Consider the following 14764-nt stretch of genomic DNA (forward strand, 5'->3'; position numbering starts at 1 on the left):
AAATGTTTGATCTATCAGCAAGTTAAAGCTGAAGATCAGGCACCGTCTGGTTTTTTACAACTAATTATGGTTCCAGAGTGGAAATGGGATCAAGTGACAATGGATTTGTTTTCAGGTTTACCCCTGTCTCTGAGAAAGAAAGATGTTATCTGGGTTGTAGTTGATCGATTGACGAAATTAGCTCATTTTATTCTGGTTCGATCTGATTACTCGCTTGATAAATTAGTTGAGTTATACATTTCTGATATCGTGAGATTGCATGGTGTGCCATTGTCTATAGTATCAGACAGAGATTCATTATTCATATCACAATTCTAGAAGATATTACAAGATACTTTAGGTACTAAATTGTACTTCAGTATTACTTTTCACCCACAAACAGATGGTCAATCTGAGTGGATTATTCAGATACTCGAGGATATGTTGAGATGTTGGATTCTTGAGTTTGAAGGTACATGGGAACAATATTTTCCCTTGATTGAATTCACTTATAATAGTAGTTTTCATTCGAGCATTAAAATGGCATCGTACGAAGCTTAATATGGTCGCAAATGTCGTACACCTTTGTATTGGACGGAGCTCAGTGAAAATAAGATCCAAGGGGATGATTTGATAAAAGAAACTGAACAGAAAGTGAAAGTGATCCGAGATAGTCTGAAAACAATTTCTGATCGTTAGAAATCATATGTAGCTTTGAAAAGAAAAGACATTGAATTTGAGATCGGTGACAAAGTGTTTTTAAAGGTATCTCCATGGAAGAAAGTGCTTCGGTTTGGTAGAAAAGGCAAATTGAGTCCGAGGTTCATTGGGTCATATGAGATTACTAAGTGTATTGGGCCGGTAGCATATAAATTGTTGTTGCCACCAGAGTTAGAAAAGATTCATGATGTGTTTCATGTATCGATGCTTCGACGATATAGATCCGATCCTTCACATGTGATTTCTCCGTCTGAGATTGAAATTCAGTCTAATATGACTTATGAAGAAAAGTCAATTCGTATCTTAGCTCGCGAAGTTAAGGAACTACGTAATAAAAGAATTCTGTTAGTGAAAGTGAAGTGGCATCGACACGGTACCAAAGAGGTTACGTGGGAGCCTGAAGATGCTATGAGATAGAAATATCTGAATCTATTTAATGGAAAGATTTTAGGGGACGAAAATCCTTAAAGAGGGGAGAATTGTAACATTCCGGTTTAGACCCTAGTTAGAATAGGGGTTTTGAGACCACATATTCAAGTCAGAAAAATGTTTAAATATTATTTTCCGTGTTTATGATATGTGAATGAGCATGTGTGAAATTCTCGTATGAAAATTCAAATGTTTGTGTGCTTAATTTTGAAAAAGGACCTAATCCCGTAAAATGTAAAAGTTGTCTGTTATATGTTAAAAGTGCCTATTTGATTTGGATTTATGATTGTGAGGTCCTAATGAGGTTATTTGACAATTTTATGAATTAAATGACATAAAAGGGTATTAGTTGGTGGAATTTTAATGAATTATAATAAGGTTAAATTGGTAAAAACCATATTAATGTTATATTAGTTAAAACCAAAGTTAAAAATCATCATATTTCTATCATCCTTGGCCGAAAATTCAAGAAAAAGAAAAGAGAAAAGAATAGCTAGGGCTTGGCACTTGCAAGCCTTGATTTAGGTATGTTTTTGCTTCGATTTTTTATAATTTCTACGTTTTTGTAATCATTGCTTCGTATACTATCAAGTCCATGCCTCAATTTCTGATTTTGGTGATGATTTTGAAATGTGCTATGGAAAATTCATGAGCTTTATGTTGTTTATTAATGAAATATGAGAGTTTGCTGTTGGGTTTATATGTTTTGTCTTTGGATTTTCGATGATTTTGGGTAAAATGGGCTAAATTGTGAAATTTGTAAATTGAGGGATTAAAATATGAAATAAATGAAATGTGTGGACTTGTATGAGAGCTATAAATATTTGACCAAGCATGAGCATATGCAAATTATGTGTATTTTGTGATTTTGTGAATTAGGGTCTAAAGTGTCAAAATGTGAAAATGTGAGGACAAGTTTGCAAATTGCCCTAAATATGTGTTTATGGATTGTTTTGAATGAATTTATGATTGAATAGGTTAATTGAATAGGTTAAATTTGAATTTATACAGATCAAGAATTAAAGAAAATGGAGCAAGATCGGGGAAAGTCGAAAGTTGTCGAGTAACCAATTTTATTCATTCAAATCTGTATGAGGTAAGTCAATATACATTAAACATGTTTGAATCGAATTCTTATTTTTCATATGATATTGAATTGTGATGAATGAATGTTCAAGCTAAATATGTGTTGTTCGAGAAAGTATCGTCAAAGTTCTGACCCTGAAAAGCCTCGTACGAACCATAGGAATAGTTAGGATACATATGTCATGACATAGGATTTTTTATATGTTCTATCGTGTAAGACCACGTCTGGGACGTTGCCATCGGCTTCTGTTTTGTGTGTAAGACCATGTCTGGGACATTGGCATCATGTCTGATTTTGTGTAGGACCTTGTCTGGGATAGCGGCATCGATGTTTGATTACATGTAAGACCACGTCTGAGACGTTGGCATTGTATATGCTTTCTGAGCTATCCGCATATCCTTATGTTTCCGAACAGTTCAAACCGGCATTCTGAGAAAATGAATGAATAAGTGAATATATATCTGATTCAGGTACGTTCGAATTGTGTACTATATTTGAATATGAAAGGTAAGTATATGCGCAAATGATGATCTATGATCCAAGTATATGAATATGAGGTTTGTGCTGGTATTTGGCTCCAAAGTATAAGTAAATTAATGATGCTTATTTGCTTTGAATGATATGTTTATTTGTATATGGCTTACTAAGCTTTTGAAAGCTTACTTTGTTTGTGTTTGCATTGTTTTATAGATATCGAAGCTACTGTGAGCTCAGGGATCTTCATGGATCGTCACCACACTATCGAACCTTATTTTGGTACTTTGAAAATGTATATATTGAAGTATGGCATGTATAGGCTAGAAATGGTTGGATTATGTTTTGTGATGCATATATTTAGCCATGTGATATGGCTAGTTTGTATTTGAACTTATAGTTTGATAATGGTATATGATATGTGATGCTATTATATGGTATGTTTTGAATGACCAAAAGAAATGGCCAATGTTGAGAACTGTTGGTAAGTTTGGGCATGAGATTGAATAATGTATTGAACATATACTAGGTATGATTTTAGTTTAGGTTTTGGTATGAATTGACTGATGAATTGAGATTGGAAATTTTTGATAATGTTAAGTCATGAATAATGTATGTTTTGGTATTGAGATTGGCTAAAATTGGTGTGCAAATATGCTTGTTTTATTGCTTGTAGGTTTGACCCAATTGGGGTTGGCAAATTGGCTATTCAAATGGTTTATTTTTGTCCACATGGGCAGAGACACAGGCGTGTGTCTCAGCTGTGTGAGACACACGGCTATGTTGCACGGTCGTGTGTCCTCTAGGGTACCTTACAATTGTAAGTCAGACTCGAGCACGGCCAATACACACGGGCTTATGACTGGCTGTGTGACCCAGTCGAATTAGACCACAGCCAAGGCACACAGGCGTGTCTTGTGGCTATGTGAGCAAGTCAGTATGTATGCCCTGTTTTGACACTGCCTAGACACATGAGCATGTCTAATGCCGTGTAAGGCACACGGTCTGTTCACACGGGCGTGTGACCTGTACTTCTTTGAAAATGTTTAAGTTTTGGAAAAAAAAATCTGTATGTGTTCAGTTTAGTCCCAACTTCTTTTTAATGCATGTTTAAGGTCTCCATGATCTATGTAAGGGATTCTATTTTGATGTTGATCTCTGATGCTTTGATGATTATGAAATGAAATTTAAATGTTCTGATTCCTCTAGTAATACATTTAACCCTAGTCCAACGACGGATACGGGTTAGTGGTGTTACATCGCCGGAGAGACCATCACACTATCAAGCTATCACTACGGGTATTGATGAATTCACATAGTTTGAGTCTATGGCATGTATAGGGACTTTGTCTTTTGAATAATTATGTCATTGTAAATGTGACCAAATGAGTTGGCCTAGAATGGTTTGTGGTCCAATTTGTATAAGGCCATAAGATGTGGCTCATATTGATTAATGGGTTGTAAACCTAAATTGTTTATGCATGCATGTGTCTATGCAATTGTAATATGGTTGATCTTTGTATGTATGTGATGGAATTGTGATTGAAATGCATGATGACCATTAAGACTTGATTATGTAAAATACGAGTAATCTACCAGTCTTAGTGCATGCCAAATTATAAATTTGGCTTGACAAAGTATGAATTCTTATGCATGAGTAAGTAGAGATGAAATGATCATGATCATGTCTTGGTTATGTATGTTTAAGTGCTCAATTATGCCCTGCTAAGTACCATTGAAGTCATGTTTATGTTTGTGCAATTGGGTGGCAATTGGCTTGGAAAATAGCCTCAATAACTATCCACAAGGGTAGACACACGGGCATGTGTCTAGGCCGTGTGTGACACACGGTTTGCCCCATGGCATGTGGTCCGACCGTGTGTCCCCTGCTGCCTAATTAATGCAAAATAGAATACCCAGTAGTAACGCACAGGCAGAGACACGGCCGTATGTCTCAGCCGTGTAAAAGACACGGCTCCAGAACATGGGCGTGTGCCCAGGCCTTGTAAAGTCTGCACCTGATTTTGGAATGTAATTCGCCACACGATCTAAGGATATAGACATGTGCCTTAGCCGTGTGACCCCATTTTGTGCATGACGACATAGTCAGAGAGCTACACGGGCTGAGCACATGGGCGTGTCCCAGGCCACACGGGCGTGGATGACCACACGGGCTTGTGACTCTCCAAAACATGAAAATTTTCTAAGTGTTGTAAAAGTTTCAGAAGTTCCCGGTTTAATCCCAAATCTTCCCTGATGAATGTTTTAAGCCTCGTAGGCCCGTATAAGGGATGTGAAGTATAAGTTTGAATAACCTTAATTGGAACAAAATTTTATGGTCCGGTTTGTGTGTTTGATTGCGTTCAAGTACAGTAATGCCTCATACCCTGTTCTGGCGTCGAGTACGGGTAAGGGGTGTTACATTTAGTGGTATCAGAGCTATGGTTTAGTCAATTTTTGGACTAACTAGCGTATGTAAGTCTAGCTATGCATGTCATATTACTACCTGTGATAGTGTGACATCTCCCAGCTCTAACGAAATTGTTTTGTTAAGACAGAGATGATTTCCAACTGAGCTATTTTCGATAATGCTAAAAATGATATTATGATGATTGAAATGTGGTTACAATGTGTTGAAATTTAGAAAGGTATGAATAGAAATTTATGATATGCATGTGTTCATGTACTGAAAGAGATAACCATAAGTTGAGAAATATGGAAAAGTGTAATGAAACGAAAGTTTATGTTGTGATAAGCTCATACAAGTATGTTGGTATTCATATGATGTTATGTACCCAACCTATTTGATTAAGTGTATATGTTAAGTAGACTTATCCAATGGATAGAGTGTGTGTGTGTATGTACACTGGTTTGAATAATGCATAATCAGTATGTCTCATGTTTAATTGTTAAATTAGAAAATATATAATGTTTTGCTTTATGACTTTGTTGAGGAACCCTGAATATTATAATGGTATGAAGATTGAATTGGAAGATCAAATTGAATGCAAGAGATGAGTACGATCGTTCGACGATGAATTGACGGATAAGACCATGACGGTACATGTGAGTACGTATAAGACCATAGCTGGGCTATCGCATCGTAATACCGTGTAAGACCATAACTAGGCTATGACATCATAATGACATGTAAGACCATAGTTGGGCTATGGCATTGTTATCCCATGTAAGATCATGTCTGGGATATGGCATTGGCATCAATATGTGATCCTATGTGAGACCATGTCTGGGACATGGCATTGGCATCAATATGTGACACCCCTTACCCGTGACCGTCGCTGGAGTCGAGCACGAGGCGTTACCAGACTTATCTTACTTGTTCGGGGCATAAAAAAATTTACTTTTAAAAAAATTAATTCACTCACATTCATCCAATAAATCCCTAAAAAGGGCATTCGAGGCCCTAAAATTTGCAATTGGAACGGTTCGGGACCAAACCGGGAACATTAAAAATTTTCCAATTACTTACACAAATCAAAACAATTTATTTCACTATTCATAATAAAACTGTCCATCTGCGTAACAGTCACTAAATTAATTATAAATCTAGTTAAAAAATTTTAAATTTAAATCCGTAAATTTTCCTTAAAACTAGACTCATATAGATTCTTACCATATGTTTTTCAGAATTTTTTGTTTAGCCAATTAGTACAGTTTATTCATTAAAGGTTCCTCTATTTCGCAGTTCAGTGGACCTGACCTCTCTTCACTAAAAATAGTTTATCTCATTATAAAAAATTTAGATAACATTTCTATTTGTTTATAATGAAATTTGACTCACTAAGTAATCTATACATATAAATTATGACTTATAATTCTTTTTTTACAATTTCTAGTGATTTTCCAAATTTGTAACAGGGGATCACGAAGTCATTTTGAACCAGTCTTACAAAAATTTAAATATCTCAGAATATAGACTTCCTTTGCTTCCTTTGTTTCTTTCTTATGAAAATAGACTCAAGAATCTTTAATTCTATATCTCATTCACCATTTAATTCCATTTCTAAAATTTTTAGTGATTTTTCAAATCCACGTTACTACTGCTATTTTCTAACTGTTCCATGGTCAACTCTTACTCCATAATTTCTTTGCATCAAACCTCATTTAGGCATATATAATACGAAAACATGTTCTTATTTAGCTATATCATAAGCTAATCATTACCAAGTATTCACATGCCATTCTTTAATCATATCATAAGGACATACACACAGAATAGCCAAGTCCCTATACATTTCATAACTTAAAGTATTTCAGGTCACAAAATACCGAGATAACTCGTTGATAGTGTGAGGCGATCTTCGACGTCCTTACGATTTTCTGAGTTGGCTTTGCGATACTATAAAAAAGAGAGAAAAGAAAAGGAGTAAGCATAAAGCTTAGTAAGTTTGCACGTAAATAAATAACAACATTCTAAATGAATTATCAAGATAACCTGAACCTTTTGAACATGGACTTATCTTACCTTCCCTTTGGTATACTCTTTGAATTTTCCGTTGAACCATTTGGAATACTAAGAATACATGGATACCTTTCCTTTTTAAACTTACAATTTCCATGTCTTGACATGGTCTTACTTGGTATCCTTGCCTTATGAACTCACCATTGCCATGACTTGGCATGGTCTTACATGGGATCTTTGCCTTATAGTAGTTTATCAATGCCATGTCTTGACATGGTCTTACATGATTTTCTTGCCTTATAAAACTTACCAATGTCATGCCTTGGCATGGTCTTTACTTGGTATTCTTAAACGCCAATGTCATGACATTTGTATCCTACACATTCTTAAGGTTCAACCGGGATTTTTAAGTATCATTTCTTCGTCAATTCTTACTTGAATCATCAAGGAATAAATTTACAAAATAAATATATAGATGCTGAAAAATAACATCATTAATTATAAATAATAAAACATTGCATTTATTTACCGCAAACTTACCTCAATATAAAATACGATCAAATATTTAAATTAAATTATTTAATATTCACATTTATCAAAACAGTCCTTAACTCTAACTTTGGAAAAATTATGATTTTACCCCTAAACTTTTATATATTTACACTTTTTCCCCAAGGCTTGGAAATGAAACTTTATCCCTAATTCTTATGTTTTATGACATGCTGATCATTTATTTACCTACGGAAACATCAAATTCCCACTCTAACATGTATATATGGCCATTAGGTATTTTTACCGATTATGTCGTTTTACTCGTTTTCGCTTAAAATTGCTTAGCTCAAGTCGTTTAACATAATTTTAAGCTTCATATTCTACCATAAAACATCAAAATAAACACATTTCACCTATGGGTATTTTTCCAAATATGAACTCTAGGTTAAGTTATTGCTAGAATAAGCTAAATTAAGTTATCGGGTCTTCAAAAACGTAAAGAACATTAAAAACGGGGCTTGGAATCACTTACTATGAACCTTGGAAGCTTGAAAAAACCCTAGCTATGAAGAACCCTTGAAATTTCAGCCTAATGAAGAAGATGGGCACATTTTGCCATCTTTTTTCCTTTTTTAATCTTTTAATTTCCAAATGACTAAAATACCCTTCATTAAAACTTTAGTTATTTTTATCTATGTATGTCTATTTTTTTCCATGAAAACCTAATGGACTAATTACCATTTAAGGACCTCTACTTCAATTATACTCTTTAATTTAATCCTTTAGCATCTAAAACTCATATTTATCAACTTTTGCAATTAAGCCCTAGTAGGCAAATTAAGTATGCTATCTATAAAATTTTCCATCGATACTCTAACACATGTATCTAATCACTCGGTAAATTATAAAAATTAATCGAAATAAAATTTTCTATCTCGAATTCATGGTTTCACAACCACTATTCCGTTTAGGCCCTATTTTGGGATGTTACATTTCTCCCCCCTTTAGAGATTTTCGTCCTCGAAAATCTTACCTGTGAAAAGATTTGGATACTGTTTTTGCATAACCTCTTCAGGCTCCCATGTAGCCTCGTCTACCCCATGCGTATTCCATAATACTTTTACAAGTGCAATACTTTTGTTTCTTAGCTGATTGACCTTTCGAGCTAAAATCTTTACCAGTTCTTCACCATAAGTCATATCTAGCTGAATTTCAACCTCTGTCTGTGAAATCACATGTGAAGTATCAGAACGGTAACGACGTAACATAGACACATGGAACACATCATGAAGCTTATCTAACTCTGGTGGAAAAGCTAACCGATATGCTAATGGTCCAACTCTTTCAGTCACCTCAAACAGTCCAATAAAACATGGACTTAGTTTGCCTTTCTTGCCAAATCTAAAGACTTTCTTCGATGGGGATACTTTCAAGAACACTTTGTCACCAACTTGGTACTCAATCTCTTTTCTTTTCAAGTCTGCATAAGACTTCTGCCTATCTGAAGCTGCTTTCAAGCAATCTCTGATAACTTTCACTTTCTCTCAGTTTCTTTAACTAAATCAACCCTATAAATCTGATTTTCTTTAAGCTCAGTCCAATACAAAGGTGTGCGACATTTACGTCCATACAAAGCTTCATAAGGTGTCATTTTCAAACTCGACTGGTAACTATTATTATAAGCAAACTCTACCGACGACAAATATTTCTCCCAACTATCTTGAAATTCTAAGACACAACATCTGAGCATATCCTCAAGTATCTGAATAACTCTCTCTGACTAACCATCGATCTAGGGATGGAAAGATGTACTAAAACTCAACTTTGTGCCCAAAGCTTCCTGTAACTTTTTCCAAAACCACGAAGTGAATCTTGGGTCTCTATCTAAAATAATCGATAATGGTACTCCATGTAGTCTGACTATCTCTAAAATATACAACTCGGCCAACTTGTCAAGTGAATAATCTATACGAACTGGAATAAAATGAGCCGACTTCGTTAGCTTATCAATCACAACCCATACTGCATCTTTCTTTCTCGGTGTCAAAGGCAATCCATTCACAAAATCCATGGCAACTCAATCCCATTTCCACTTAGGAACTAACACAAGCTACAATAAACCTGAAGGTACCTGATGTTCAGCTTTTACTTGCTGACAGATCAAGCATCTAGAAACAAACTCTAAGATATCTCTCTTCATTCCTACCGGCCAATACATTTTCTTCAAATCATTATACATCTTTATACTACCTAGATGAATATACAAGGAACTGCTATGTGCTTCCTCTAAAATCTTTCGAATAAGCTCATCATTCTTTGGTACACATATCCGATTTCTGAACATTAAACAACCGTCAAAATTGATCTAAAACTCTGACTCTATACCTGACTCACACTGACCTCTTTTGGCTTGCAAATTCACTGTCATTTTTCTGAACTTCACAAATTTCTTCAAGAAACATTGGCTTAGCTCTTAATTCGGCTTAGATAGCACCATCATCCGATAAGGTTAAACTAGTGTTCAAAGCTCTTAATGCAAATAAAGATTTTCTACTCAAAGCATCAGCAACTACGTTTGCCTTACCCGGGTGATAATCGATCACTAGTTCATAATCTTTAATCAAATCTAGTCATCTTCTTTACCTCAAGTTCAAATCTTTCTGAGTCATCAAGTATTTCAAACTTTTATGATCAGTAAATATTCGGCACTTCTCACCATACAAGTGATGTCTCCAAATTTTTAACGCAAATACAATAGCAGCTAGTTCTAAATCTTATATCAGATAATTTTTCTCGTGTGGCTTTAGTTGTCTAGAGGAATAAGCAATTACCTTTCCTTCCTGCATAAGTACAAAGCCTAGTCCATTCAAGGACGCATCATTGTAAATCATAAACTCTTTACCCTGTTCTGGTTGTACTAAGACAAGAGCTTCAGTCAATAATGCCTTTAACTTGTCAAAACTCTACTGACACTTTTTAGTCCATTCAAACTTGACATCTTTCTATAGAAATATAGTCAATGGAGTAGCTATAACGAAAAATCCCTCTACAAATCGTCTATAATAACCGGTAAGACCAAGAAAACTTCTGACCTCTGATACATTCCTGGGAGGCTTCCAATCAACAATGGTTGAAATCTTTCTCGGATCAAGTCTAATACCTTCACCTGAGACTATATGTCCAAGAAAACCAACTTCTCGTAACCAGAACTCACTTTTGCTAAACTTGGCATAAAGCTAATTATCTCTCAAAGTCTGTAAAACTGTTCTCAAATGCTCTGAATGCTCAGTCTTATCATGAGAATAAATCAAGATATCATCAATGAACACAACTACAAATTTATCCAAGTAAGGTCTGAAAATTTGATTCATTAAGTCCATGAAAATGGTAGCAGCATTAGTCAAGCCAAATGGCATCACAAGGAACTCATAATGGCCATACCTCATCCGGAAAGCAATCTTCAGAACATCTGACTCTTTAACTCACAACTGATAATATCCGTATCTCAAATATATCTTGGAGAGCACAGTAACTCCCTTCAATTGATCAAAAAAACCATCAATTCTAGGCAGTGGATACTTGTTCTTAATAGTCACCTTGTTAAGTTTCCGATAATCTATGCAGAATCTCATCGAACCATCTTTTTTTTCACAAGAAGCACTAGTGCACCTCATGGTGAATAACTAGGTCTTTCAAAGCCTTTCTCTGTTAGTTCCTGCGACTGAACTTTCAATTCACTCAATTCCATTGGAGCCATTCTATAAAGAGCAATAGAAATATGTGTTGTACCCGGAACCAATTCAATACCAAACTCAACTTTCTGATAGGAGGCAAACCTGGTACTTCCGAAAACACATCAGGAAACTCACATACCACAGGCACTAATTCAATTTTCAACTCTGGATCTTTAGTATTCAACACAAAAGCAAGATAAGCTTCATATCCTTTTCTCAAGCATTTCTGAGCAGACATAACAGAAATCATGGCAATTGAACTATCTGACTCATCTGAATTAAACCGAAGAATTTCACCATTTTCGCATTTCAACTCAAAGAATTTCTTTCCACAATTCACTATCACGTCATGCGCAGTCAACCAATCCATACCAAGAATCACATCAAACTCATCAAATGAAAATGGCATGAGATCGGCTGGAAAACAATAACCTCTAATCATCAAAGGGAAATTTTTACATACTTTGTCTACTAATACATATTGACCCAATGGATTCGATACTTTAATCACAAATCCCGTAGACTTTATGGACATGTTCATACTAAGCATCAATTTCATGCAAACATAGGAATGGGTCAAACCCAGATCAATCAAAGCAATAACATTAACATCTTGAAGAGAAAATGTACCCGTGATTATATCGGGGGAGGATGCCTCTTCACAAGCACTGATAGCATAGGTCCTTGCAGGTGCTCTAACATCTGGTCTCGCTGTTGAATCTATAGATGCACCTCTACCTACCCCTATTCCCGAACTTCTCTGAGGTCTGCTTCTAACGGGGGCATTGCTTGATCTTACACTCAGTATTACTTCTCTTTTAACCATCTCAGGACACTTCCGAATGAAATGATCTGATGCACCTCATCAGAAACAACCACTCTCAGTTGCTCGACATTGACCTAGATGACGTCAACCACATTGAGGACACTTGGGTCTACCAGGCTGAATACTTCCAACACTCGCAATTGAAGTGGTATGAGCTTTCTGACCCATAAATCTTCTACCTCTATTTTGGCTAGAATACCCTGCTGAAAAATTAGATCTCGTAGATGTAACACCTCGTACCCGAGTCCGTTACCGGAATCGAACACAAGGTGCACACAGACTTAACTATTTTCACAGTCCATTTAGAAATTTCCAGACAAGCTGGTTACTGCATCACTGTCGGCTTAAAAATCATATCTTGAGTTTCAGAGCTGAAAAATTTGTTTCGTAATTTTTCCCTCAAACTAGACTCATATGTCCATCTACATATTTTTTTCTAGAATTTTTGGTCAGGCCAATTAGTACAGTTTATTAGTTAAAGTCTCCCCTTTTCCAGGGTTCGACTACACTGACCTTCATGTGTTACGAATTGGATATCTCCCTGTACAGGGCTTCAATACTGATGCCGTTTGTTTCTATAGAAACTACACTCAGAGAGCAATCTATACATATATGGCATGACTCCTAATTATCTCTGGTTAATTTACAATAAATTTCTAAAGTCGTAACAGGGGATCCAGAAACCGTTCTGGCCCTGTTTCACAAGAACTTTAATATCTCTTAACATGTAACTCATATGACCGTTTAGTTTCTTCCATATGAAAGTAGATTCATCAAGGTTCATTTACATAATTTATTCACTATTTAATTCCATTCCTACAATTTTTAGTGATTTTGCAAATTCACACCACTGCTACTGACAGCATCTGTTTTCAAGGTAAACTTTACCTATTTGTGGTTTCCATGGACCAACTATAGTTTTGTCATACATAAGTCCACATATAGTCATATTTAGCCATTCCAATGGCTGATCATTTGCCCAACACTTCTATTCCAGTCCATAATCACATCATGAAACCATACATAAATACATAAACACAAATGGTCTAATGCCACACTCCACTTTTACGAGCCATTTTCGCATGGCTTTACACACATACATCACAAAACGTGCTTGAAAAACAGCAAAAGGGTAGTCCTATACATGCCATTTCAAAATCCAACCAAAATATATACCGAAAGGGACTTTGATAGTGTGGGAGACTTGACTTCTAGAAATCCCGAGTCCGATAGTGACGAGCCAAAATCTATAGACAGAGAAACAGAGAAAGCGGAGTAAGCAATTTATGCTTAGTAAGTTAGAGCAAGGATTCCAGCACAACAAAAGCATAACATTCATATAGCTAACGGATAATTTCATATGCACAAATTCTCAATATCATACTTATTTCACATTCCAACCCCTATATTCATACATAAGGGTTCATCTTAGCCAAATGCCGAAAGCTCATTACTCAATTGAGTGAATATTATTCGAAGGGAATCAACTATTCCAAAGCACATACGAACATACCTCGTTGCTGGAATTTTCAAGCGTATTAGCTGAAATTTTACAGCAGGTTCATTCATTCTTGAATCACGTATTTTTGGAGTTTAACCGGATATGGCTACACATTCAAATGCCTTCGGACATAGCCCGTTACTGATAACTCGCACGAATGCCTTCGGGACTTAACCCGGATTTAGTAGCTCGCTCGAAAGCCTTCGGATCTTAGTCCGGATTTAGTAACTCACACGTATGCCGTCGGATCTTAGTCCGGATTTAGTCACTTAGCACAAAGCCTTCGGGACTTAGCCCGGATATCATTCGAATAACCATGTACATTTATCAATAAATCATAACACATTCATATTTCATTTTCATTAGCAAAATTCAAACACAAGTCACTTATCACATTTGCAATTTCGGCTCAATAGCCACACACAAAGAGCATGATTTTAATTTGCTTTAAACATGATCTAATCAATTCAGAATTTAAGCTCTATTACTCAAGAACTTACATAGGATGTCGTCGAATGATTTCAATGGCTATTCGACCACTTTTTCCTTCCCTTTGTCGGATCTAGTTCCCCTTTGCTCTTGAGCTTAATTTAACAAATAAATTGGTTTTATCATTTGAGCATCGAAAGAGGAATTCAAGATACTTAGCCAATATATATACTCATTAGGCATCAAAGTCGCATATGTACGAAATCATAAATCGAACTCAACACATTAGTTAATATTCCTCTTAGCCGAATTTTCTAAGCCAAGAATAGGCATCAATATGCTTGCCTCTAACCGAATGTATGCACACCAATTTCCCCTCATGTGGCTGAATATACATGTCCATGTTGAGGCCAATTATACACTTAATACCACACAAAAATAGCATACATTTTACCACTAACGCATTACATATCGTAGCTCAATGCACATCTCTCATTTACTTCATAATCGAGACATCATCACAAGCAAATATACACCTTGAAATAGCATATATGTCATACCAATACATCGTGTGCAAACATATATACATATATACATATATATATGCTAGAGCCGAATCTCAAGTTGATTGTAACTAAACATGAACAAAATTTCAATACACAAATCTTAC

Source organism: Gossypium arboreum, chromosome 4 (genome assembly GCF_025698485.1).
Source record: "Gossypium arboreum isolate Shixiya-1 chromosome 4, ASM2569848v2, whole genome shotgun sequence".
Taxonomy (NCBI): domain Eukaryota; kingdom Viridiplantae; phylum Streptophyta; class Magnoliopsida; order Malvales; family Malvaceae; genus Gossypium; species Gossypium arboreum.